General features: G+C 37.1%; 1 pseudogene; it reads right to left on the bottom strand.

Annotated features, from left to right (window-relative positions):
* Positions 1-361: 361 nt before the first annotated feature.
* LOC114080730 (actin, cytoplasmic 2-like) overlaps positions 362-24,889 on the bottom strand; it is a 170,683-nt pseudogene continuing 146,155 nt past the window's right edge.

The raw sequence follows: 24,889 nt of genomic DNA, 5'->3' as shown, positions 1-24,889 counted from the left end.
ACGCACAGGGCATTAAACCTACACCAATGGAACAGTTAACTTGAACCCAAAGTCAAAATCAGCAACAAGTTCTATGATCCAGTGCTGGCAGCAGATAAAGGTTCAAGGACAAATCTCTTTTCAAAGGTTTATGCCAGTTTCATGAGGCTAGCATGAGGAATATACACTTGGCAGGGCAAATTTATACTTCAGAATCAGCTCATACAGCAGGTGCCTGGCACCTGATTGATTCACCTAGAAGTATCTGCGTTAGACAATAGAGGGGCCCAACTAGTTGTACTCCTGCTTTCTGATCCACATCAGCTGTAAGGTAGGCAGTAAGGCCAGGATGGAGCCGCCAATCCACACAGACTATTTTTGCTCAGAGGGAAATGATAATCTTAATCTTCATGGTGCTGGGCACCAGGGCTGTGATCTCCTGCATCCTGTCAGCTATGCCTGGGTCACACAAGAACTCCTGCTTAGCAATGGTGGTGAAGCTATAGCTGTGCTCTGTCAGATATTCATGAGGTAATTTGTCAGGTCCCAGCCAGCCAGGTTTAGACACAGGATGGTGTGGCGGAGGGCATAGCCTCATAGATGGGCACTGTTTGGGTGACCCCATCACCAGAGTCCATGACAATACTAGTGTTATGCTCAGAGGCCTACAGCATGGCCTGGATGGGCACATACATAGCCAGGGTATTCAAGGTCTCAAACGTGATCTGAGTAATCTTCTCTCTGGTGGCCTTGGGGCTCAAGAGGGCCCTGGTCAGCAGCACCAAGTGCTCCTCAAGGGCCACACGCAGTTTGTTGTAGAAAGTGTGGTGCCAGATCTTTTCCAAGTTGGACCAGTTGGTGATGATGCCGTGCTTGATGGGGTACTTCAGAATCAGAATGCTATTCTTGCTCTGGGCCTCATTGCTCATGTAGGAGTCCTTTTAGGCCATGCCCACCACCATGCCCTGGAGGCTAGGGCTCTGGGCAATGGAGGCAGACACATCCTGGGGGTCGTGGCACCTGTTCGTTGCCAGCTAAGCCAGCTTTGCACCTGCTAGAGCCATTGTCAATCGCAAGGGTGGTGATCTCTTCTTCAGTTGCTATTGGCAGAGTGGCAGGAAGACATGGAGCACCAGCCAGTGGCCAGCGAGTGATGTGATATGGCCTTGGAATTTTTCCTAAAAAGACTTAATCATAGCTCCATATAGTAAAACCAATAGCCAACAAGCCTAGACCATGAACAATGAATACAGAATTTCCAATCAGCTTTTTTAAAAAATTGGTTCTTCTTTAGTTATACATGACAGTAGAAACCATTTTGACATAATTATACAAGCATATAATATATCTTACTTGAGTTCAGACCCCAGTACCTCCAATCAGCTGCTTGGTGCCCTGATCATTAATTGGAGCAGACTATAAAGGATCACCAAGCATTTGAGGGAAATATCTGATATAAATGGCAACTGTAACAATGCAGAGGAAACAAAATATACAGTCATCATTGTTTTTATTTTCCACATTTGAGAAAAATATGCAATACTTGTCTCTCTATGCCTGAATCATTTCACTTAGCATGATGACCTCCAGTTTCATCCATTTTCTACAAATGACAGGATTTCATTCTCACTTATGTCTAAATGAACTCTATTGTGTACATTTTTCTTTATCTATTCATCTGTTGACAGGAACTTGGCTAAGTTTTATATCTTCTCTGCTGTGAATAGTTCCACAATAAACAGTTGTGCAGGTGTCTCTGATTCATTTTTAAGTTAATTTTTGTACAGAGTAAGAGATAGGAGTCTAGTTTCAGTCTTCTATGTGTAAATATCCAATCTTCTTTGCATTTGTTGAAGTGGCTGTTCTTTCTTTGATGTATGTTTTTGACATTTTTGTCAAGAATCAGTTTCCTGAAGATATATGGGTTTATTCCTGTGTCCTCTATTCTAATCTACTGGTCTCCAGGTGTATTTTTATGCCAATGCTATTCTGTGTCTGTCACTATGGTTTGGTTCTGTAGTATGTTTTAAAATCAGGAATTTTAATGCTTTCATCATTGTTCCTCCCTCACTCCTCAGGATTGTTTTGGTTAGTTGAGATCTTTTTTGCTTCTATATGAATTTTAGGATTCTTTTATAGTTCTGTAAAGAATGTCATTGGTATTTTGTGAGGATTTCATTGACTCTAAAAGTCACTTTTTTGTATTTTGGACATTTTAACAATATTGAATCTTCCAATCCATGAACATGGGATATCTTCCCATCTTCTTGTTTCTTCTTCAATTTTTTTTTCCATATTTTGTAATTTTCATTGTAGAGTTCTTTCACATCCTTAGTATTATCTCCAGGTTTCTTCTCCTAATTTCTTCCACAGCCATTTCATTATTGTTGTATAAAAATTTATGTATGTAGACTTTATATACTGCTACTTTACTGTATTTGTTCGTTCTAAAAGTCTTTTGGTGGAATCTTTGGAGTTTTCTATATACAAAATCATATCATGGTGAATAATCTTTGTAGTTCTATTGGATTTGGTTTGCTAGTATTTTGTCAAGAAATGCAAGGATGAGAGGAGGTTGATCAATAAGTACTAAGTTATAGAGAGGATCAAGAAGTTCTTGTGTGTGACTGAGTGCCAGAGTGACTATAGACAAGAAAAATAAACTGCATATTTTTAAAAGTTAGAAGAAAGTATTTAAATGTTTTCATGATAAGGTAATGATAAACATTATATGATATGTGTGTGCTTGAAACATCACAATACCCCATAAATATGCACAATTATTTTTTGTATCAATTAAAACATATTTATTTTAAAAAAGAAATCAGAAATTCTCTAAAACCAAATATATATGAATCAATATTAAAAATTCTCAAAGTAGAAATAAAAACTCAAATAAATCTAGGAAGACCAAATAAAAAAAATCTAGAAAACAGGAGAAAGATAAAAAACTAAGAAATAGAGAAAGTTAGAGGTCAGTTTTTTAAGTTTTGATATTTAAATAACAGGGATTCCAAAAGAAATCATAGAAATAATAAAGTATAGAAATTATTATTTTTAATTGATTTTATTTTTTAAATACATGACAGTGGAATGCATTACAATTCTTATTACACATATAGAGAACAATTTTTCATATCTCTGTTTGTATATAAAGTTTGTTCACACCAATTCATGTCTTCATACATGTACTTTGAATAATGATATCCATCACATTCCAATTTCATTGCTAAACTCCTGCCTCCTTCCTTCCCCTCCCACCCCTCTGCCCTATCTAGAGTTCATCTATTCCTTCCATGCTCCCTGTCCCTACCTCACTATGAGTTAAACTCCTTATATCAGAGAATAATGACATAGATCAAATACCTCAGGAGTTAGAAAATATTAAGAATTTTTTTTCAGCTGGAGAAGAGTTTGGATGTAAAGTAGTAATGTGTTTAGAAATCTAAATAAATAAAAATTTAAAAAGGATTATTAGCTTCAGAGAAAATAAGCCAAAAAAGGAAAAATATATGTGAAAAAATGTAAAACTAATTATAGTACATATTCAATTCTGCTTAATATTTATATAGTCATAATAATATACACTCCAGATACTGATGGAAAATATGACATTACTCTATTGAGATGAAGGGGGTGAAGATTTGGACACATTTGTAAAGTTTGTGAGAGAAAATTAAGTGACCTTAAAAGTAGGTAACCAGTAAATAAAGCCTAACAGAAAAATCTGGAGAGGTATGATAAGTTAATTATTAAAGATTTAAGATTTAAAGATATGAGTACAAAAGAATAAGGGTTTCTAGAGAGTGGGAATTTAAGGGAAAGGGATTGACTGGAGGGCTTCTTGTTTTTCCTAACATGGAACTAGCTACTTGCCTTTAACCTACATATGTGTAAAACTTAAAAGCATTCATTAAAAGAACAACAATTTTGCTGATGCCAAATTCAAGGTAAAGACTGTTTTAAAATTTTAGACCTGTTTGTATTGGCAGGAAATATTGGTTTTGATTTGTACAATGACATATTTAGAATTAAATTATATATCACAATAATTTAAATAATAAATTTTAAATCACTTCTAATGTTACTTGATTAATAATAAAGTTATCCCCCTTTATAAGGGAAATATTTTTTATTAATTATAACTAAAAGTGATAATAGATAGTCATGCATTTATATTTGTTATTATTGATACCTACCAATAATATCATTATTATATAAAAATGACATAAATTATCGCTCAGCACAAGACCAAAATTATAACCATTGTTTACATTTTAGATATAAGCATAATTGGATGGATTGTATGATTGCAGATATAGAGTTCATAATTTGGATTTTTTGTTTGCAAAGGAGACCTACACACATTTTGAATAAAAATGAGTGTCTGTGAAAAAAGTTACAATTTATCAGATCTATGACAAAGCTTTAATAAAGCATTGTTATTTAATATTCATACAAATTTTGAGGTAATATATTTTTCATTCCTGTAAATGAGAAAATAAAGCACAAGGTAGCCTAAGACATCAAATTTAATCTCCTAATTTGTGGATACTGCAAGATACACCCTTTCTTCCAGGATGGAAAATGCATGATATTGCAAGGTCAAGTTTGCTCCTTCCTACCTTCTTCTTCTTGATCTTTAAGTGTCAGTGACTGTGACATTTAATATTGTTTTCAACACTCTTCCTAGAGGTAAATGTTCACAATCTTGCCTATTGAAATAAAATCTTTCACTAAAGTAATATAATCTTTCTGTAATACAATCTAATTCATTTACCTATAGCAACATGGAGATTTGGTAGATATTCACAAAAAGATCTTAACAAGATGACAATGATCCATAAAGTTTATATAAAAGAGGTGATACTAAGGATTGAATCTAGGGCCTCACACATGCTAGGCAAATGCTCTCCACTGAATTATATTCCCAACCCTGAAATTCTTGAAACGAAGTGGGCCATTAGGGATTCAAAGAATGAAAGCGAAGAAGAGGATGGATGTTTTTCAGCTGAGGATAGAATAAATTACTCTCTGTGGGGTATGACATCACTCAGATAAGATTACCCAAATGATTAAAGGCCTGGAAAATGTCCCATTGAGAAAAGTCTAAACCATCTGAGGTAGCTTAGTGTACAGAATGGAAAGTGAGAGAGTACATATTAAGGAATAGTTTTTGAGTTTAGAAAGAAGTATCATTTAGAGGAATTTTCTGCTTTAATGGGGTTTGGACATAAAGAATTAGTTGATGATAAAGCATAGGGAACTTTTGCTAAATATGGTAGAGGTTGTTAAATACTGAATTAACTACCAAGCAGTATTGCAGGCTGTCTTCAAAGGAGAATGTTACAAACATACTATTTTAGCCATCTGGAATGATTCTCTGTGGCACTATAGAGCATCATGGGATATGAAATAAATCAGAATTACCCTTAAGTGTTCTTTAGTTTTCTAATTTAAGGTTCAATATGAAACTTTTGCTTTGCTTTCTTTTTCAGAACTCTGCAACTGATGACACAAGTCCTGTTGTATAAGGATTCAGATTTAGATGAGATTGCCAGCAATCCTCTAGGCTCCTTGCTACTCACAGTGTGGTCCAGCAGCAGAAGCAGTAGCACCTGAAAATTTAATAGGTAGGATGTCAGGCCCACTTGCAGATCACCTGAATTAGAACCCATCCTTCAGAAATACCCCAGGTGATGCTTCTATGCTGGAGGTTTGGGAAGCACTGGTAGAGTCCATTACCTGTATCCCTACAATAAACTATCCCTGCTGTCTTTCTAATCAGATTTCTTTTTATATTCTTCCAAAAGATAATATGAAAGAAAAAAATTCTACTTTGACTTCAATGATTACATGGATGTGTGTGTGTCTATGATAGATAGATAGATATAGGTTTTTATTGTATCAGACAAATTATTCTCCAGAAAATAAGAAAAAAAATGATTCAAGGTTTCTCACTCAAAGACATTTTAAAAAGAAAAGAAAAAGAAATACACACAAAAACAACAAAAAATCCATTTGGCCACCAGGCTCTCCGCAATGAAAAGGGACAAGTGAACACTGAATAAATTCAGGTTTTGTATGATGGTTTCTGTTTCACAGAAAACTAAAGGTAGTGGTTGTCTCATTTTTTGTTTCTGTTTCAATATCTATCTTTTCTCTCTGCTTCTTGCTACATCTCTCTTTCCCTTTCTCTCTGATGTGTGTGTGTGTGTTCATCAATGTGCACATGCATAGCACAAATGTGTGTTTGTATAACCAAAAACCTTGGGAATGTTGTTGTTTCAGCTTCACCATCCTTATTTTACTTAAGCCAAGATGTAGAGCTAGCTCTTTGGTTTTGAAGACAAATAAAAATTAAAACCAAGAAGGAAAGTTTTGAAAAATATGGTACAAATCAACTACCAGTATTAAGACAATGTGGAAGTCGAAAGAACAACTGAATAATATTACAGAGTAAAATGAAAGTCAACTATGTTAGGAGAGTAGGGAGTTTCATAATGATTATTAGGGTTGTAAGCTTTTGCAAAGATAATAAAAGATGTCTGTTTATTTTAATTTTTCCAATCAGCCTTCCCAAATTTATTATGAAAATTTATTTTAAGCATTTTCCTTTCCCAACTTTACCCTATATGATCTAAATTAAATAAAATTACTTTAAATGCCATTATATCTTGCCTCCCCTCCCCTTTACTTGTCCCAATGCCCTTGTAAGAAAAGACAGATTGAGCTGAAGGAAATGAAATATTTGATGGTAAGCATCATCCTAAAGATAGCAAATCATACAGTTTAAAATATGGAACATTCTCCCTGAACTAATTTAGAAAATGATTACCACTAGAGTGGCCAAGTTAACTCAAACTCATTCAGGCCAATTTGTTTCTCTGAATGAAGCATGAATTCTCTGGAAGACAAAGCCTGTTGTAATTTTAAAGTGTTTAAATTTTTCATTTAAATAAATATAGCTTTACTTTAATTATTTTTTTAGAAGTGACCTTTCATATTTTCAGTTTACAGACTAACAGATAAGAAATTCCTCCCATCTGATGCTGTACATTTGTCTCGCACTTCTACAGTAATTAGTGAGGTTTCTGGATAAATTATGCCATTTAACATCTGTTATTAACTATAACCACATTTATTGCCTCATAACAATATCATTACAAAGGAAAGCTGTGCAGATGAGAAGCATTTCTTTGTAAATCCTAATAAGTGTACAATGTGTGTGTAAATATTTACTTTTCCATAATTATCTCCCTGTTTAATTGTGACTCTGCATTCAGCCATTCTAATTAGGTTGAATTTTCAGCCTTTTAGCATTTAGATTTTTAAGTAAAATGCTCTGTTGATGAAATTTTCTTGCTTTTAATCTATATTACATGTTCCAGAAAGTTCTGTCTGTGGCACTTCAAAGCTTTAAATAGGAATTTGGTAAAAGGAAGGCTAGCAATGAGATGGGAGTGCTGTCACCATTATAGATTTCAGCAACTGGCCCAAGTTTCTTTCTTTCTTTCTTTTTTGTCTTTTTTTGTTTTTATAAAATTACATTGTCAAAAAATGGGAAATTTGCAAAACTTCACATTAGTACTTTTATGAGGAGCTTAAGTCATGCTCTTTATTTCCTTGTGTTCTTAAGTAGAAAAGAAACAGCTGAATAGAAAGAGCTGGAGCTTCTATCACCTCATTGGGAGGAAAAAAGAAGCAAACTATGAGATAAAAGGACTCTCATCTCTGAGTGTTGGGGGTCACTACTGGAGGAAGAAATGTTTAGTTAACTCTGTGTGACTTTCAGTGCTCAAGGAGGGAAGGGACTGTGTTTGGGGTTGAGATAGAACAGGATTGAGTTGAGCATATCAGTCCTAGTCCTTGGGTGTTGAACTTTTAATGGGAAATATGCATTATTATCTTAAATTATTATCTAGTGATAGTGCAGAGAGTTAGAGAGCAGGATGAAGAAATATAGAATTAGAAAAATCTTATTCAGGGCACAACATATGTTTACATTCTTGGTGAGAGCAGTATCTGAGACCGCTACTGACAACAGTATCAATAAAATCTAACACATACACACAACTTACAATGTATATGTCAGGTTCTTTTTTAAGTACTTGACCCCCTTGCCAGCCTAATGAGATGAGTTCTATAGTCATCATCATTCCCATTTTTCACATGAGAAAAGAAATGCAGAAAGGTCAATTAGCTTGTCCAAGAATACACAGCTAATTAGTTTCATAGCCAGGGTTCAAGTCTGAAGTTGGCTCTGGAGTCTGCTCATAGACACTACTCTTATTGTGTCCACTAATGACCAAGTCAGTAACTTCTATTATTGATGGATCTACTACTATGCACCATGCTCTGTCTTAATGCCTTTTCAGACATTATCTTATTAAATCTTCATAACAGTATAAAGTGTAATTGGTTATGCTTACTTTACAAGTAGGAAGACTACAATGGACATGAGAGAAGCCAGCATTTGGACTGTGGCCTGAGCCTCTATCTTGGCTTTGATTAGCTCAAGACATGATCTCCACGTGCTCTTTAGAAAATGGCCTCCAGCATATGGGGAGCTTAGTGCAGCACCAGGAACAGGGAAGATAGTACTGAGTTGGAAGTGCCCTGAGCACACAATAAATGTAACATGAGTATTATATTCCAGGGTGGCCACAGGGCAGGGCCATGTAATGTAGATGTTCTGCCTACAGAGTCTAAAGGAGCAGTGTGGACAGCTGCCCAGGAGAGGACACTGAATCTCACGCATACTTTCACAGAACAGAAGGAACATGAGGAAGAACTAGGATTGGTTTGGATTTGGTTGTCTTTTTTTTTTTTTTGCAGTTGGGAACAAATTATTTTGAATTTTTAACCCTTCCAATGCAGAGAAAACATAATATTTACCATTATCCTATTCCAACTTTTCCTATAGAGGAAATGAGGCATGATACCTGATGATCAAGCAAAAACAAAGAGGAGGAAGCTAGGAAACTAGAGTGAGGCTAAGCACTTCAAAGGGGGAATAGAGAACAATTCAGCTGATCTGTCCCAGGCCTTTGAAGCAAGACTGACTAGTAGGAATTATAGACAGAACCACTTCTGTGGGCAAAACTGCCACAGCTCTTGGGGGAAGCTCAGTAGAAGGAATGAAAGGATTTATTCTATTGGTGGAGAGTCTGAGCTCTTCTTTAAGTCAAGAGGCAGGTAGGGAGTTGACATAAACACAAGAGCATTTTCTTGTGAGGTAGGAAAGGAAAAAGAGTGCTGAGAAAGCAGTTGTAAGCAGTGAAAACTGGGATGACAATAAGGTACTCTCAACAGAAATAAAAATTGGGGCACAGTCTCTAAATTTAGCTCACTGGTTTGTTGAAACTTCATATCATCCAATAGAAACTAGGTTTGCAGATGCTGTCTGGTTCACTTTGATAATATTGTTTATTCCTTGGGATCCTTTGGGTACTCTCTCTCTCTCTTTTGGGCCAAGAACACTGAAATAATCTACAGCAAAAATATCTAGGTTTAGACAACTGGTTGATGGAACAAGGGAAGGATATATGAAGGTCAGAAGTAATTCCACAATTATGTACCTAGAAGGAGTCAGGAGAGAGAGCTTGTGTTGACCATGGGATAATAGTTTTGAATTCATATGTGACAAATTTACTGCATCTTAAACTGTGTGGTTTGTGACCCAAACAACTTATGTGGACTTTGTCACCCAGTCTAATGTCATCATGCTGATATTCTATTCTAGATATTAAGTAACAGTTATGATTTCTGTTGTCCAGGCCAACTAGATTGCCAGAAAGACAGGAACAGAGCTCAGTCTGATATGGGGCTTCAGACACTAGACTCTTAACTGAAGTATCTTTAATCTTTTGTGAATCATTAAAATTCAAGGTCAATATATAAAATAGCTTGTATTACCACATCAAAGTTGTACTTTCATTAAGTTGGAAAGCCTGACAGATGTCTCCTGCCAAAAATCTCAGTTCTTAAGAGGAATTTCAAACCTCCCAATTTCTCATCCCTTCTGCCATTCACCCAGGCCCTCAAAGATCATTAATATTGACTTCACAACCTCATTTCTCTGCTAAAAAGATACTATCTTAACAGGGCTGTCTTTGGCCATCACTAGCACTGACACTTATATTTATATAATGCTATTAAAACATTAGGTTGATGCTTTCACATTGTCCTGGATCCACACAGCATCATCTAGCAGAAGCAATCTAAAAGGAGTGGGGAGGAATGTCCCAATTTTAAAAATCAAAAGCCTAAGGTTCAATTGAGACCCAATGGCCCCACAAGACCACTTGTGCGTAGCATAACCAGGGCTGAAATTGGTTTTTTGATCCCTAGATTGATGATTTTTTTTTTCACTTTGCCACTTTGGGATCTAACTCCAAATCTCAAGAACCATTAAGACTGTAAAGATAAAGACAATCTTACATCTCTCTGAGAGAAGATGATGCACAATTCCCAAATTAACTCGGATGTAATGTAGGAAGACTTTCACTTAGAGCTGAGGAAGATTTTACATTTAACCCAGAGAGATTGAAAAACACTAGACTTCACTAACAGCTCTTCATAACATCTACACAAATCATGTGAGCCTATTTCTAAGAATACTTGTATCTGGCTGTCACACTTGATTTTGTCTTCTCATGAGTAGAGTGGCTTTCTTCTGTAATCCTCAAATCACTTTGCTTCCCACTCTTAAAAGTCCTGAGCAGGGTAGCTATTGCCTCATGACATAACTTATGCTGGAGAAACACAGAACAACTCTGAGGAACTTCTCACGGTTTTATGAATACTATTTTTGATCCTGGGAATTTCAGTGACCTGGAAATCTAGTTTAAAAATAGCTGACATTCTTAAACTAACCTCCTTCTTTGCCTGGTTATGGCAATTTCATGTGACAAAAACACATTCCAGAGACTTGCCAGTACAGTGATTTTTATAAAGACAAGTTATTCCTGACAACTGTTAGGTAAGTTTCTTCCCTCCTTTTCATTCAGTGAGACCTTAGCTAGATATCCTATAAACTAATGCACTGATACTATGAATACTCCTAACAATGCAATTGGAAAAATGAAATAATCTCAGGAGTGTCCTTCTTTATGAGCAGGTAAGAATAGAAAAATAGATATATTTTTCCAGTGTTTAATTTTCTGTTCCTCTGGAGAACAATGTCAACTTATATTCACTTACCTCAAGAGAACAGGGCTTGTCATTTTCTAGAGGGCAGGAATTAGAGGTCAGAAAGTTACTCAGTTGCATTCAGAAACTTCCAAGAAAATCCTGAAACACAGACACATTGAAGGCAAAATTAAAAAAAAAAAAAAGAAAAGAAACTACTGAGAATACCTGTTCAGCTGATTGGCTTTCAACTAATTGAGAACTATTAACTTTGACAAAATTATTGCTAAAAAAATATTCCAAAGCTGCATATTTTGACATGTCTTTCTCCTCCTAAAACTCCCTCTATCTTCCTATCACATCATCATAAGATAGAACTTAAAGCCTTGTCACATCATTTTCATAATCTGGGCTGCACCATCTCTTTACCTGTATCTCTTGTCATTTCACTCCACCCCCAAGAAGAATGTAAGTTTTTGTGCATCCTAGGCCTCCTTTTTCCTGAAATGACCCTCTCATCACCCTGCTCAAATGGAAAACACCCAGTCTTCTTTCTAAATGCAACTCAAATGACTCTGTTCTTTGAAGTCATCTTTTCTGCCTTTCCAAGGTGATGTTGAAAATTCCTCCTCTGTGCTCCAAGTTATCTTATATGTAGCTCTACTCTGGTCCTTCTCCTCCTCCTCATCTTTTTCCTCATATTGTGTTGGATTTGTCTTTTATCTTGCTGTTTCATAGCAGGATGTAACCTGCTTGAAAGCAGGTATCATGTAAAAGAATAAATGATTACATCCTGTGCTCAAAATGGGAGAGTGAAATAACAAATGTAACACATATACTTATTTTCCTCCAGTGAAATATTTTGCATCTTTAATATGTCTTTACTTTTTGAGGTGGACCCAAACCAGGTCAGGAACTGTTGTCGTTATTCTCTTATACTTTCCCTAGACAGCCTATCATGGTTTGGATATTAGGTATCTCCCAATAAGTTCATGCAATAGATAATGCAGGAATATTAGGAGGTTAACTGATTATATTATCAGTGGATCAATCCATTCAATAGGTAAATAATTGGAAAGAATTACTGGGTGGCAACTAGGCAGTGTGGGTGTGGTTGGACCAAACAGGTCATTGGGGATGTGCCCTTGATGATTGTATCTTGTCCCCCTGGCTTCCTGTGCTCTCTCTTTCTGCTTCCTGGTTACCATAAACTGAGCAGCTTTCCTCTGCTACCATGATGTTCTGCCTTCACCTTGGGTGCGGAACAATGGAATCTGTTGACCATGGACTGAGATCTCTGAATCCATGAGCCAAAATTAACTTTTCCTCCTTTAAGGTGTTCTTGTCAGGTATTTTGGTCACAGCCACAGAAAGCTGACCAATGCATGTGCCAATCCCTTCCTAGAGTGAGATCAATTGAAAATGCCTTTGTAACTTCAGAGCAATAATCAGCAACACCTAAGACTTCTTAAAACCTTACAATAACAATAACAGCAACATGTTCAAAGACGCATAGGTACTAAATATACTTTAAAATTTATTTTTCTGATCACCTCTCAATCTCTCTGTTTCTCTCTCTCTTTCCCTCTCACTCTCGCTCTCTTTCTCTCACATTTTTGAAATTAGCCTAAACTCCTTTTTAGAATATCTTGATCTTTATGTCTTCAGACAAGGCTAAAACTTAACTTGCTTCATCTGTTGCAGTTTCCTTTTTCATGACATTATAAGAATCAACTAAATTTTCAAGAGTCCAAAATGTTGCCGCTGAAGCTCTTTCATATTTGAAAAAATCATAATCAACATTCTTTCTCCATATGCTACCTTTCCAGCAGGGCTATTTTTTACTCTTAGAAATTTATAGTGACAGAATTCCTCAAAAAAGAGTTGAGAATTAAACACAGAATGATCTTATAACTATAACCCAGAGGAACTGCCTCTTGTCCCGATTCTGCTCTGGTGTCTCTGGATTCTTCAGTTCTGTGGCACCAACCTGGAATAAGCTTAAAGAATCACTGTTCAAAAAGGATACAGATTTTTACTTCCATCCAATTCAACATGTGGCCTGAGATGCATATATGAAGGCAGGTTTCATGGTATTTAAGATTTTCTTCATACCATCTGGAAACAGGTTTCCTTTTAACAATGTCTGTCTACCTCCACATTTCCCAGTTCCTGCTTCCTTTCTGTCTTTCCACTATTTCTTGGTTGTTGTTAGAGAGACAATTTTCCTTTCACATTTCCTTTGTGGAGCTCTTCTCAGTCTCCGTTAGGTAGGGGTAGAAGCCAGGGTGGCTTTCAATTCCTCAGCTTTGACTGTTCCTCTCATACCTCTGGGTTTCCTCTCCTTTCTATGTTCTTCTTCACAGGCTTGTCAGTGCAGCCAGGGCCCATCCACTTAACCAGGGTGACTTGAACCTTTTATGCTTCCTTGGGAACAAGCATCTCCTATTGTTAACTATGACACTTTGTACACAAGAGAACATCAATAGATTTTAAGTAAGGGAAAGAGACTTCTATCAATTATGATTTTTCCCCCCTCTGGGTGCCTCTAATATTTTTTGTTTTCTGAAAGGGAATGCTATGTCTAGATTTATTAAACCCTTTCTCTGTCATTGTTACTTTTTTCTGGTAAGGTAGGTTTGATTGATAGTCAAGACAAAGTATTTAACATGAAAGAGGTTCTGATGAAAAGAACAAATAAATACAGCACAAAGTGAGTGAGGACTGATTCAACATTGATGTGGTCTATGTTTATAAAAATCACTCATTAGAAGGTTTTTATCTTGAGGCCATACTATCTCTGATTAGCATAACTTAGAAGTTTTCCTTCTAGGAAGTTGCTCAAGTAAGCGATTCTCAATCTTCACATGTCCTCTTTCAGCAATGGCTTTGTTAAAGTAAGCCAACATAAGGTTGCAAAAATCATCAAACTTTTGATAGGTAGAGAAAGACACTTTGGCATTTCCACTTTACTGACCAAAGAAACTTAAGGAAGATCAGTTCATTGTGGAAGGATCATATCAATGGCCATTACAAGCTGTTATCACTACTGTTCTTTGACCGTTATCCCACATCACTTGGCATTGGAAATGATGAAATTAATTTTAAGAAATTTGTAGAGTCCCATAGCTTGTGAATGAACTTGCTTTTCGCTGAATTCAGGGCACATATACACATCACCATTCAATCAGGGACCTCATGGTCTTGGGACAAGTTTCATCAGAGACTTCTGCCTCTTCTCTGTCTATGCCATCTTAAACCAAAGCATTCAGGGAATGTATTTTACAGTGGCAGTAGTTCACTGGAGGCAGGGAGTTACCAAGATTTAAAGTAGTGGCAGATACTAAAGCCTAGGATAGTTTTCTTCTTTATTTCCTGTCATTTTTATGGCTTGAATAGCTAACCTTAAAGAGAAGGCCAAGGCTTCTCCTTCTCAATATCCATTGCTGGAGAATTGGACATATTTTCTTACAGAAATGAAGTAAATAAGGTGTGTACAATTGGGATAGTGTTGTTTGTTATGGCCTCCCAACACTTGAAATTAGGTCCTTGTGGGTTACAAAGATTATATGCCTGCAAGAGTAGAGCAACTTAAAAACAAAAGTGAACCATGACTTATTTATACAAATGTAAATTACAGTCTAGTCAAAACAGAAATGTAAGTCCCAGCTAGCTACCATTGTCTATGGTGCTGGAGTCATCCAACCATGCAGTTGTCCTGCACCAGCTTAAAACTTAGTGTTTAGCACTGGAAACAATAGCTTGAACATTATTCACCAAGATCAGAATAAGTATTATATTCAGTTCAGTGTTTATTACGAGGGCTGTGAAATACAAGAGAAAATTACTGAAACTTTAGAAGAAAGCAATTAAAATGGGGCTGCAAGAAGGAGGGAAACATTACCTTAGTGTGGGGGAGTGAGATTTGAAAATCTTCAGATATAATTTCAGTCTCAATCAGCCTCCTTGACAATTTTTCAGATAGACACAAATTTCTTTCAAACTTATATCTTTTATTGTTAAAGTTATTAACAAAGAAAAAGTCAGATTTTAAAAAGTTACCCTCTAGACTTTACAGAAAGAGAGACAACAGTTTACTCTTGGCTTTTTTTAAAAATTGTTTTCTATCATGATCTTTATTCACTTTAAGAAATAAATTGAATAGGGGGAGAAAAAAAAAGAAAAGTAATTAGCTAGGATTTTCCAAAACCAATATTGTACTAAAAACGTGAACTAGATAACCTCAAGGAAAGTCCATCTACTAGAAGAGAATAAAGCCATTCTTCAATTCTGTATTTGAGTGCCTGTGTGGGCCAGGATGCACTTATGCATCCCTGCCCATGGGCAAGAATACAGTCAATTGTAGTGTTAAAGAAAAACTTTGTTCATGACACTCTTTATAAACTTTATTTAGGAACACTGAGCTAGGTGTAGGAACCTCTGCAATGGGGTTTTGTACCAGGGGAGGAATATTAGGCTCAATTCCAAATACAACAAATAAAACTGTGAATTTATAGCTGAGAAGCAGGAAGGGGTAAGTGGATGGAAATTTACTAGCAGCAAATATCATGGTGAAAGGGGATTCAATAGACCTACCAGGATTCTAGCTTGAGAGTGGGCCATGGTTATCAGACCTCACCTGGTGGATGAGAAAACTGATCAGATATCTAGAGTAATTAAATACTGAGGGAGGCATTTCTGGTTAAATTGAATTAGCAGAATTCTTGTTAAAATGTGATAGTTTGGAGAGGAGCACAGAAATCCAAAAGTTAAAACCTAGTTGGCAAGAGGATTGAGAAGAACATTGACTAGTGAGAATCTTTGTCAGTAGTTCCTGCCCATCCCAGTGGGGGATGGGTTGAGACAGCTGCTGTGAAAGGAAGTTCTATAGGATTATGAATGCATACAGCAGGAGATCTGGCCTGGTCTGGAGATCAAGAAGGTCCTCTAAGGAAACTGGGATATCAAGGAAGGGTAAGAATTATCAGAGTACAAAGGGTTGGTGGGAGGAACCTCCATAATGAGACCTAGGATTTAAGGTGACAGATCAGAGCCAGAGAGGAGACTGAAGGAGGTGTGGGTGTGCAGAGCTAGGGGGAAAGTACAAGGAAGCTGTGGTAGAAAAAGAGGATAAAACAGACCCCAAAGGGCTTACCCTAAGATAAATGGGAAGGCATTTTATTTTGTAGTGGGTATGATCTGATCACATTTGCATTTTCTGTGTTTCTCATGGTTTCATTGGTGAATTTTAGTTGTACATCAAGGTTTGGTTTGTTACATATTTGTACATGCACACAATGTAACAATATCATTTGGCCAACATCATTCACATTTACATTTTCAATGATACCACTCCTATAGGAGAGAGAGAGAGAGAGAGAGAGAGAGAGAGAGAGAGAAAGGGAAATGTGTGTGTGTATATATGTGAGTGTGTGAGGGGGCGTGGAGAATAAGAGGGAATAGATAGAATGGTGGCATTAGGAAAATCAAGATAAGGTAGTGTTTGGTCAACTTTTTTTTTGCTGCTGTGACCAAAAGACTTGATAAAATCAATTAGAAGAGGAAAAGTTTATTTTGGGTTTCATGATTTCAGAGGTCTCAGCCCATATATGGCCAACTGTTGCTCTAGGCCCAAAGTGAGGCAAAATATCATGGCAGAAGCAGTTCAGGGCATGAAACCAGGAAGGTGAGAGAGACTAAGCTCAGCCCACAAAATATACACTCCCCAAAGCATACACCCAATGATCTACCTCCTCCAGTCATACCCTACCAGCCTAGAGTTTTCACCCAATTAATGCAGTGATTAGATTTATGTAGTGAATAGACTAATAACTCTGATACACAATCATATCACCTATAAACTTTCTTGCATAGTCTCACACATGAACTTTTGTGGGACATCTAATATCTAAACCATGATAGGTAGGAAGATTCAAGAGATATCAAGTCACTAAGCCCAATAACAGAATTTGATTTAGAGCTGGTTGGATTGTAGTGCCACTAGTATATGGAATATAGCAAAATAATGGAAATGCATCAGCTTTATGGATGGGAAACTTTCCATAATTTCTGTTTTGGCATGCAGAATTTTAGTGACTTAAAGATGTGTTAGGAAATATTAACATGTTTAAAACTGTCATATTATGTGCATAATTCTACTTTTTGTTGTTGTTGTTGTTTGTGTTCATTTATTTATTTTTGTGCAGTGCTGGGCATTGAACCTAGGGCCTGGCACAAACTAAGGATAGCAAAGCCTCAGGGACCTTATGAGACCTCCTGAGTTGGTGTATTAGGGATGTAGACAGGAATTTGTGTGGGAAATGGGTCATCAGAGGTGGAAAATATATACTTCCTTTTGGCTTCCTGTTTTACCACTGAGCCCTTGGATTTCTCATTTACTATAATTGATTCTATCTTTCTCATAAAACTCTTCTCACCTGTTAAGAGAGACTCTGGAATACTTTAACCTGACAACTAATGTATTTAACTTTCTCTTTTGATTTAAATAGCATCATTTATTTTATTCAGTCTCTTTGAGGTAAATTCAGTTTTTCAGATTTCTGCTGCCTCTGTTTGTGCCTTGTAAGAGGGCATCCAGGCATGGAGTTCAAGGAGTTTATTCCACCTGGTAGCAATGGGCAAAGGAACCTGGGACTCTCACGCTAATCTCTGGGCTCTCACTGGGTTTTGCCTCAGGTGGTCATTCAAGTCCAGGTCCTGAACTCATGTTCCATGAACTATAATTCATCCTATTAACCACTGGGGACATGACACAGGTATCCAGTTCAAAAGTAAATTGAACTGTCACACATTTTCTGGCTCTCTCAGGATGAATTACTTTGTTTCTCCCTTTACCATAGCATGTTTCACTTTGTTATACTTTCAAATGTCAGATTATAGTCTGACTTCTTCTTTATCTTTCTATCACCAATTAAAAAGTTTACATGGAGAGAGACTTTAGTCATTCCTTCTTTGCATTTAAGCCCTGAGCATAACAAATATGTAAAGAATAATTACTGGATGAAGTTGAATTCATAGCTCTAAAGCTTTCTAAAGCTTGACGGCACCCACCCATTTGAAGTGCTGAAACTATTTCTATGTTCTGTTTCATTTTTTAATGCAAAGTCAAGTTTATTTTATTATGTTGGTTGGTGTGAAAGAGAAATAAGGCATTATGAATGAAAGAAGTCTCCTTATGACACTGAAAACTTTTTCTTATATATCCTGTGTTCCATCTGGAAATAATTACCCCTTATTCTACAAGGGCTAAATAACAATGTTTATCAATTGATTGTTCTTTTAAAAGAAGCAGGGTTTCAGGTACCTTAGGAACACTGAGTTGGTGGATAAGGGATGTAGATATTTGGGTGAGAAATGGGTAATCAGTAATGAAAAAAAAAAAAAAAAAAGACAAGATATTTACTGCCTTTGGCTTCCTGCTTCATGATCTTATGCAGACATTCCTGTCAATTTCCAAGGCAAACAAAACAAAATGACACAAAACAAAAACACAAAAAGCAGCAACAACAAAGAATCTTACTGAAAACAACAACAACAACAAACAGAAATCTTGTCACCTTAATTTCTGGCACAAGTTCTTACCTTGGGCTTTGGAGATAATAAAACATTGGGTCTTAGCTCAGAAAGTCTCATAGATGATCTAGACTATGGGTTCTCTAGATTAGACTCTAGACCAAAATAGAGCAGGATCTTTACTTTTTCTGTCCAATAAAGTGCTCTCAGAACATGAGCATGCTTAGTAAATGGAAGCTCAATCCATGTTAGATGAATGAAAGAATGAAATTTCTTTCATTGCAGATGAGAAAGCAGAAGTTAAGAAAGGCTAAGGGACTTCCATAGTCCAAGGGACTTATTGTGGTGGAACAGGAAAGGAACCTCTGTCTCTTCAGTTCTCATTTGCTGCACTTCGTGCAACAGGATAATATTTCTTGTATCTTAAACCACAGAAGCACTCTACCCTTGAGTGCTGTAATAGGTTTCCAGAATTTATTTAAACCATAAAAAAAGCAGGATGAATGGTTGCTTTTGGCTCACTTAATGGATCAGATATCCAGGAATGCCAAAAGCATATTTATTTACTCACAGGTAGCAAAAACACCATATAATTCTCTTTGTGGTTGTTCAGTCAATGTAATTTTTTTCTGTTCCAGTAAAGTGTACATTGATTGGAAATTATTGTTGGGAAAAGACCACCACTCAAACAGAGGTTCTAAACTAGGCAAGATGTATGAACCCCAAAGTACCTGTTAGAGGGTTGTGAAAAGGTGCATCTTCCTTTTATTTATTTTTTAAAAGATTTGTTCCACACAGAAAAGGAAGCTCTCTCCTGTGGTAAAACTCAGCTGGTAAATAACCTAAGAAAAAAAGAGGAAGCAAATAATCTTAACCACTTGGGTATGTAATAATTAAACATCACACTTTGAATGTGATAATAAGAAAGAGGATATATTTTTAAATATTATAAAATATTTTTTCTATGTCTTTGCTATATTTTACTTACTCAGTTTGTGCTATAGCATTGGTTGGGATTAAAACCCCTCAGTTAAATGGTAAAATTATTAAGCATTAACATTTTTATATCTACATTTATTTACACAGAATATTAGGAGTAGATCTATTGCTAATTTTGTTTAGATCCACAGTATATTTGTGAACTATTTGGGATGCACTTTTTGAAAAGGTGCTCTTTTCTGGAGATCCCTAAAGATAAACTCCTCACAGAATCTAGACCATACACAGAGCTCATAACTGTTGCTATTAATGGATGCAAATGTCCTCCAGAAACCAGAAGAATAATGTTGCTGATGTTTTGTTAAAACAATCCTTGGTAAATATCTTCTATCACATGGCCTTGTAAGGTAATATCATCTGCATTATTATTATACATATTGTTTGCTTGTAATGAACATTAGAACAAAACTTTAAAAGCAAGCAGATATACGCTTTCCTGATTTTTCTGTGCTGTTAAAAAAAATTATAGGAGGTCAATGTTATGGATTGAGTTCCCACACTACCCAGACCTAAACACCAAATCAGGATGAAGTCACTTGAGTTATGTAATCAAACTGAACTTCACAACTGGCCAGTTTAAAGAAACAAATGAACAAAAATCAGGATTTTCCAGTCATTCATCCTGATGCAGCATAATAAGGAGGTCCCTCTGTTTTAACCCTGTTAAGAAAGTAACTTTAGAATGAAATCCACTTTTTGTCCACTGTGTTTTGCTTTTTTCAGGTCTTTTCGGTCTATAAAGCCAACCATTTGTGCTTAGCTCATCAGAACACTCATTCTGTTTTATAGAATGAAGGATTGCCTTATCCTTAAATCACAAATAAGAGCCCATTAGATCTTAAAATTTGTTGTACTTTCTTTCTTTTGAAAGTGCTAAATATCATTTTGTAAATAAGCATATTTTCTAATGGATGTGGGACAAAAAGGGAAAGAGGGAGATTTGGGACTATGTTTTATTTTTTCTGAAACAAGTAATCTCATAATAAATCCCTAGATAATATATCAAGAGATGCACAGGCTCAGTACAGCCATTTATGCTACTTAAAATAGCTCTTTACTTTTACACAAGTTCCAAGTGTTTTCTAGCTCCTGCCATTTCTGATATCACAGGTCATGAGCACCACTGCCTTGTAGGCATGTCACATGGGGGGAGTGGAGCTGGAATCAGACACAACAAGTTACATGCTCTGTTATTCATGGACTCAATAAAAGCACTTCCTCAGGGAGATATTACATTTCCATGTTCAAGTCTGAGAGTTTGGGCACCCAGAAGGATTGTCAGCAGCCCAGCCAGAGCAAATTTAACCTCGCCCTGAACTCTGGTGGAGCTCCAGTGGGACTGTCATGAAAATTCCGACTTTTGGCCAGGAGTCCCCAGCTCCAAAGAAGGGTTTGGAAAGCCAAACAAAACAGATCCTGAGTTAAGAAGTGAGGAGAGAAAGAAGCCAAAAAACTTCATCTAAAGGATGCTACAACTCAGCAAGCATGAGAGACAAGGAGTTAGAAGTAAGACCTCCTTGCCCTTGTTACCTCTAAGCACCTCCAGTTTTTCTTCTGTAAAACGGGCATTATCTAAATCCTTGTTATTCAATTTCTGGTGCTAAGATTGACAGCATTAGCATCACCTGGTAGCTTACTAGAAAAGCGGAATCTCAGGCTCCATCCTAGAGTTTCTGAGTTATATCCTTCATTTTAACAGGAACCTTAAGTGATCCCTATGCATAGTAAAACTTAAGAAGTTTGATGTAAAAGGTTTAGGTCCAAAGGCCAAATGGCAAATCCATAATGGTAGACCCTCTTTTCAACATAAAGCATATGATTGCAAAGTGATAGCCTATCCTATCCCTCAGATATGCAACAATTTTTGCCCTTTATCAACAAGATCATCAAGCACTCCCTGAACTCCTGCCAGTGAGTGTATGGGAAGCTGATTGTCAATAGAGTCCTCTAAACTCCCAGGGATTTCAAATCTGAATGTAAAGTTGAGTTTAAAAAAAAAAAGATATATTCATACACTCAGGAATATAACCCAGGGGCACTATTAAATCTGAGTTTGCAAAATCTATCTTGGGAAAGAACTGGATAACAGAACCTGCTCTGGGAGTCTTATTTGCATAGGTGTTTCTGAGTCCTTTGGGAGATTTATGCAAAGAGTGATTTGGGACTTTTACCAAATCCCCATCATGAGTTCCTTCACTGTCAGAAGGGTATAATATGTCCATCCTCTGGGAGAAGAGGCTTAGAGAATGGAAATCTCCTTTACAATGGAACTCAGGGGACTAGGTCCCAAGTCTAGCCCAATGAGATCAAGATGAAGCACAATCATATGACAGACACTCTGGGGTCTTCTCCCAGTTCCTTGAAGAGTGATACCACCTTCTTTCTGCTTTTCCAGGGCTTAGCTTTAACTAGAGGACTACTGTGGGGACAAGTGCATGGAGTACTGCATTCAGGACATATGTTATGGGCACCTGAGTGGCAGGCCACTCCCCTCGTGTTAGACATGTGAACAGCAGACCTCTTACCCTGTAGGCACAGCCCTGGGCAAGAGGACATGCGTTGCAGTCCCTGCACTTGCTCCATGGCCCACTCCTCAATTGGTCACTGCAAGGACAGTAAGAAATTGCACTGGTGGCTGCCTATAATCTGCTAAACTATGGCCCATATATACATGGTAACTGCACAATAAAATCAGACCAGCTTCCAGCTTGGTCTCTGGAAGTCTTGATTACCGAATCCACAGCCACATTCTCCTCTACCCTATTTGAGAAAGTCAATGCAGACTACTGCAAAAATAACTTTGAATTTGATGTCTACTCAGAACTCTCCAGAGAAACTGGACACCCCAGGAAGTTTGAGAAGCCATAGTCAGGAGAGATATTGGACACAGCTGGGACCAGATAATAGTGTAGCTGCCAAAGCCTGTGAGAGCCATTTTGAATAGGATCAGGTCTTGACAGGAGAGATCTGCTGCAGAAAATGAGATGGAAAACTAGTGAACAGAATCTCTGATGATTAAGTTGCTGTCACCATGGAGCTGAGATGATTACACTGCTGACTCTGCTAGGCCCCTTTTCAGATAAGCTCTAGAGGAAGTAATATTGCCTACATTAGTCCTATGAGGAAGATGAGTTTCAAAGATCTTAGTGATTTGTGCCCAGTGGAATGGGAGTCAGATTTGAACTCAAGGCTACCTGGCTCTAAAGTCAAAGTTCCTTTATTTGGGCTGCAGGTACCACCTACCTACCTCCACCAACAAGATGGTAGATGGGACTTGTCAACAAGAACAAAGGCCAAGCTTTATAGTGAATCCTTAGTAGCCCAGAGCCTCACACTGGGAGAAGCAGGTAAGAATACCAGGCTGGTGGAATTTTCTGGCCTAGAGCTCTATAGCCCATAATGGTAGACCCTAAAAGAAAAGTAGGCCTAAAAGATTCCAAAAATCATGCATTCCTCCATCCATTAACAAATACATTGCACCTTTCAGGAGGGGAGGAAAACCTAAACCTAGCCAGGGAAGTCTGATGGGTTGAAACAGGACCAGCTTCATGGCTATGGGACCTGTGGACCTGTGCGATCACATAGATCCCTTGGCTTATAATGTTCCCATGCTTGGGTTTAGATATTCTACCATTGTTCTCTTGAAATTCTTAATAATTTTATCTTTGCATTTTTGTTATGAAAGGGAAGTCTGGTAGGACAATGGAGCATACACCCAGGTCTTGGAGCCTTGCCTCATGTATGGTCCCACCTTCCATATCCTTCCTGACTCCCTGGGACAGACTGTCAGTTGCTACTCCCCATCCCCTGGTTACCCAGGTCCAACTCAGCATCGCCTCCTCTGCTGCTCTCCATCCAAGAATACAAGTACTGAAAGATCTGGGCTCTCAGGTGTTGCTTGTCTGCCATGAGTTGGAGCAACAGGCCTGAGGAAGGATATATTGATTGTCCCACTTCTGACTGAGGCCCTACATTTTCATTTTTCACTGGCCCTGAAAATTATGTAGCTGACTTTCAGCTGCAGTTTCCTAGGGTGGAACTGTCAAAGTAATTAGAAGTTCAGCACACAAAGTAAGGGCACCTCTCCCTTCATTCTCAGAGGCCATGATAGAAGCAGTCTCAACCATCCTTCTCTCTTTTTCCTTAGGCACTATTGCTCTTCCAGGACTAGGACTGCTGCCTATTTATATTCTAGGCTAGTTTGACATGAAGTATTAGAAACAAACTCTTTCCCTCTTTTATTCCTCTCTCTCTCTCTCTCTCTCTCTCTCTCTATATATATATATATATATATATATATATATATATATATATAGTTTTTTAGGCTCTGGGCAGGTGAATTTTTGATTAGCTCTTCAACATAGTGGTAAGATTGATACTATTTGATACTATTCATTAGGGGTGAAATAGATGAAGCACTCCTTAGGAGTGCTTCATCACAAGGTTACTGGGACCTATTTAACTTCAGTAAAAGCAACGTTATACATGGTCCAACTCACTTGTGTCTGGGGTCAAAGCTCCCCAAATGATGAATTGTTACTTTGCTTAAGCTTCTTTGTGCTTATATTTCTCTTAGAGAACTTGTCAATGGAGAAAAGCCCTGAGCAAAGCCATATTCATATACAACTGATCTCTGTCCAAGTACTCTCTTAAGAGCATTCTATTAATACCCAATGTCAGCATCCCAAGCCCAGCAAAGAGAGGAGGGTTGCAGATAGAAATTTGTGATCTTTCAATAAATTCTCATTATGGATAAAGCAGTACATTTTCTTATTTCTTATCAAGGAACCTTTGAGCACTTTTTGTCTAGGGACTTGAGGCAAGCTTAGCAACCTTAGGATATAATCCAACTACAAAATCCCAACATGGTAAAATGAATAATGAGGAAAGAATTAGTGGGTAACTGAGTGAAGTTACAATATGACTAATTGTTATATTTTGATACAGGTGACAACTAAATATGAACACAGAATTCCTTAGACCCTGAAGCAACATCAAGGTTATACATTTCAAAGACCTTTATTTTCAAATTAAGAAAACAATGATATAAGAGGTAAACAAAACAAAACAAAAAACACTTAGGGCTGGTGTGGTAGCTCAGTAGTAGAGTGCTCGCCTAGCATGTGGGAGACCCTGGGATTGATCCTCAGCACCACATAAAAATAAGTAAATAAAATAAAATAAAAGGTATTGTGTCCATCTACAACTAAAAAAATATTATATAATGTCACACAGGATATTATTG

The sequence above is a fragment of the Marmota flaviventris genome, chromosome 13, assembly GCF_047511675.1.
Source record: "Marmota flaviventris isolate mMarFla1 chromosome 13, mMarFla1.hap1, whole genome shotgun sequence".
In the NCBI taxonomy this organism is placed as follows: Eukaryota; Metazoa; Chordata; class Mammalia; order Rodentia; family Sciuridae; genus Marmota; species Marmota flaviventris.
The sequence above is the reverse complement of the archived record's forward strand: the minus strand, read 5'-3'. Positions and strand labels throughout refer to the sequence as shown.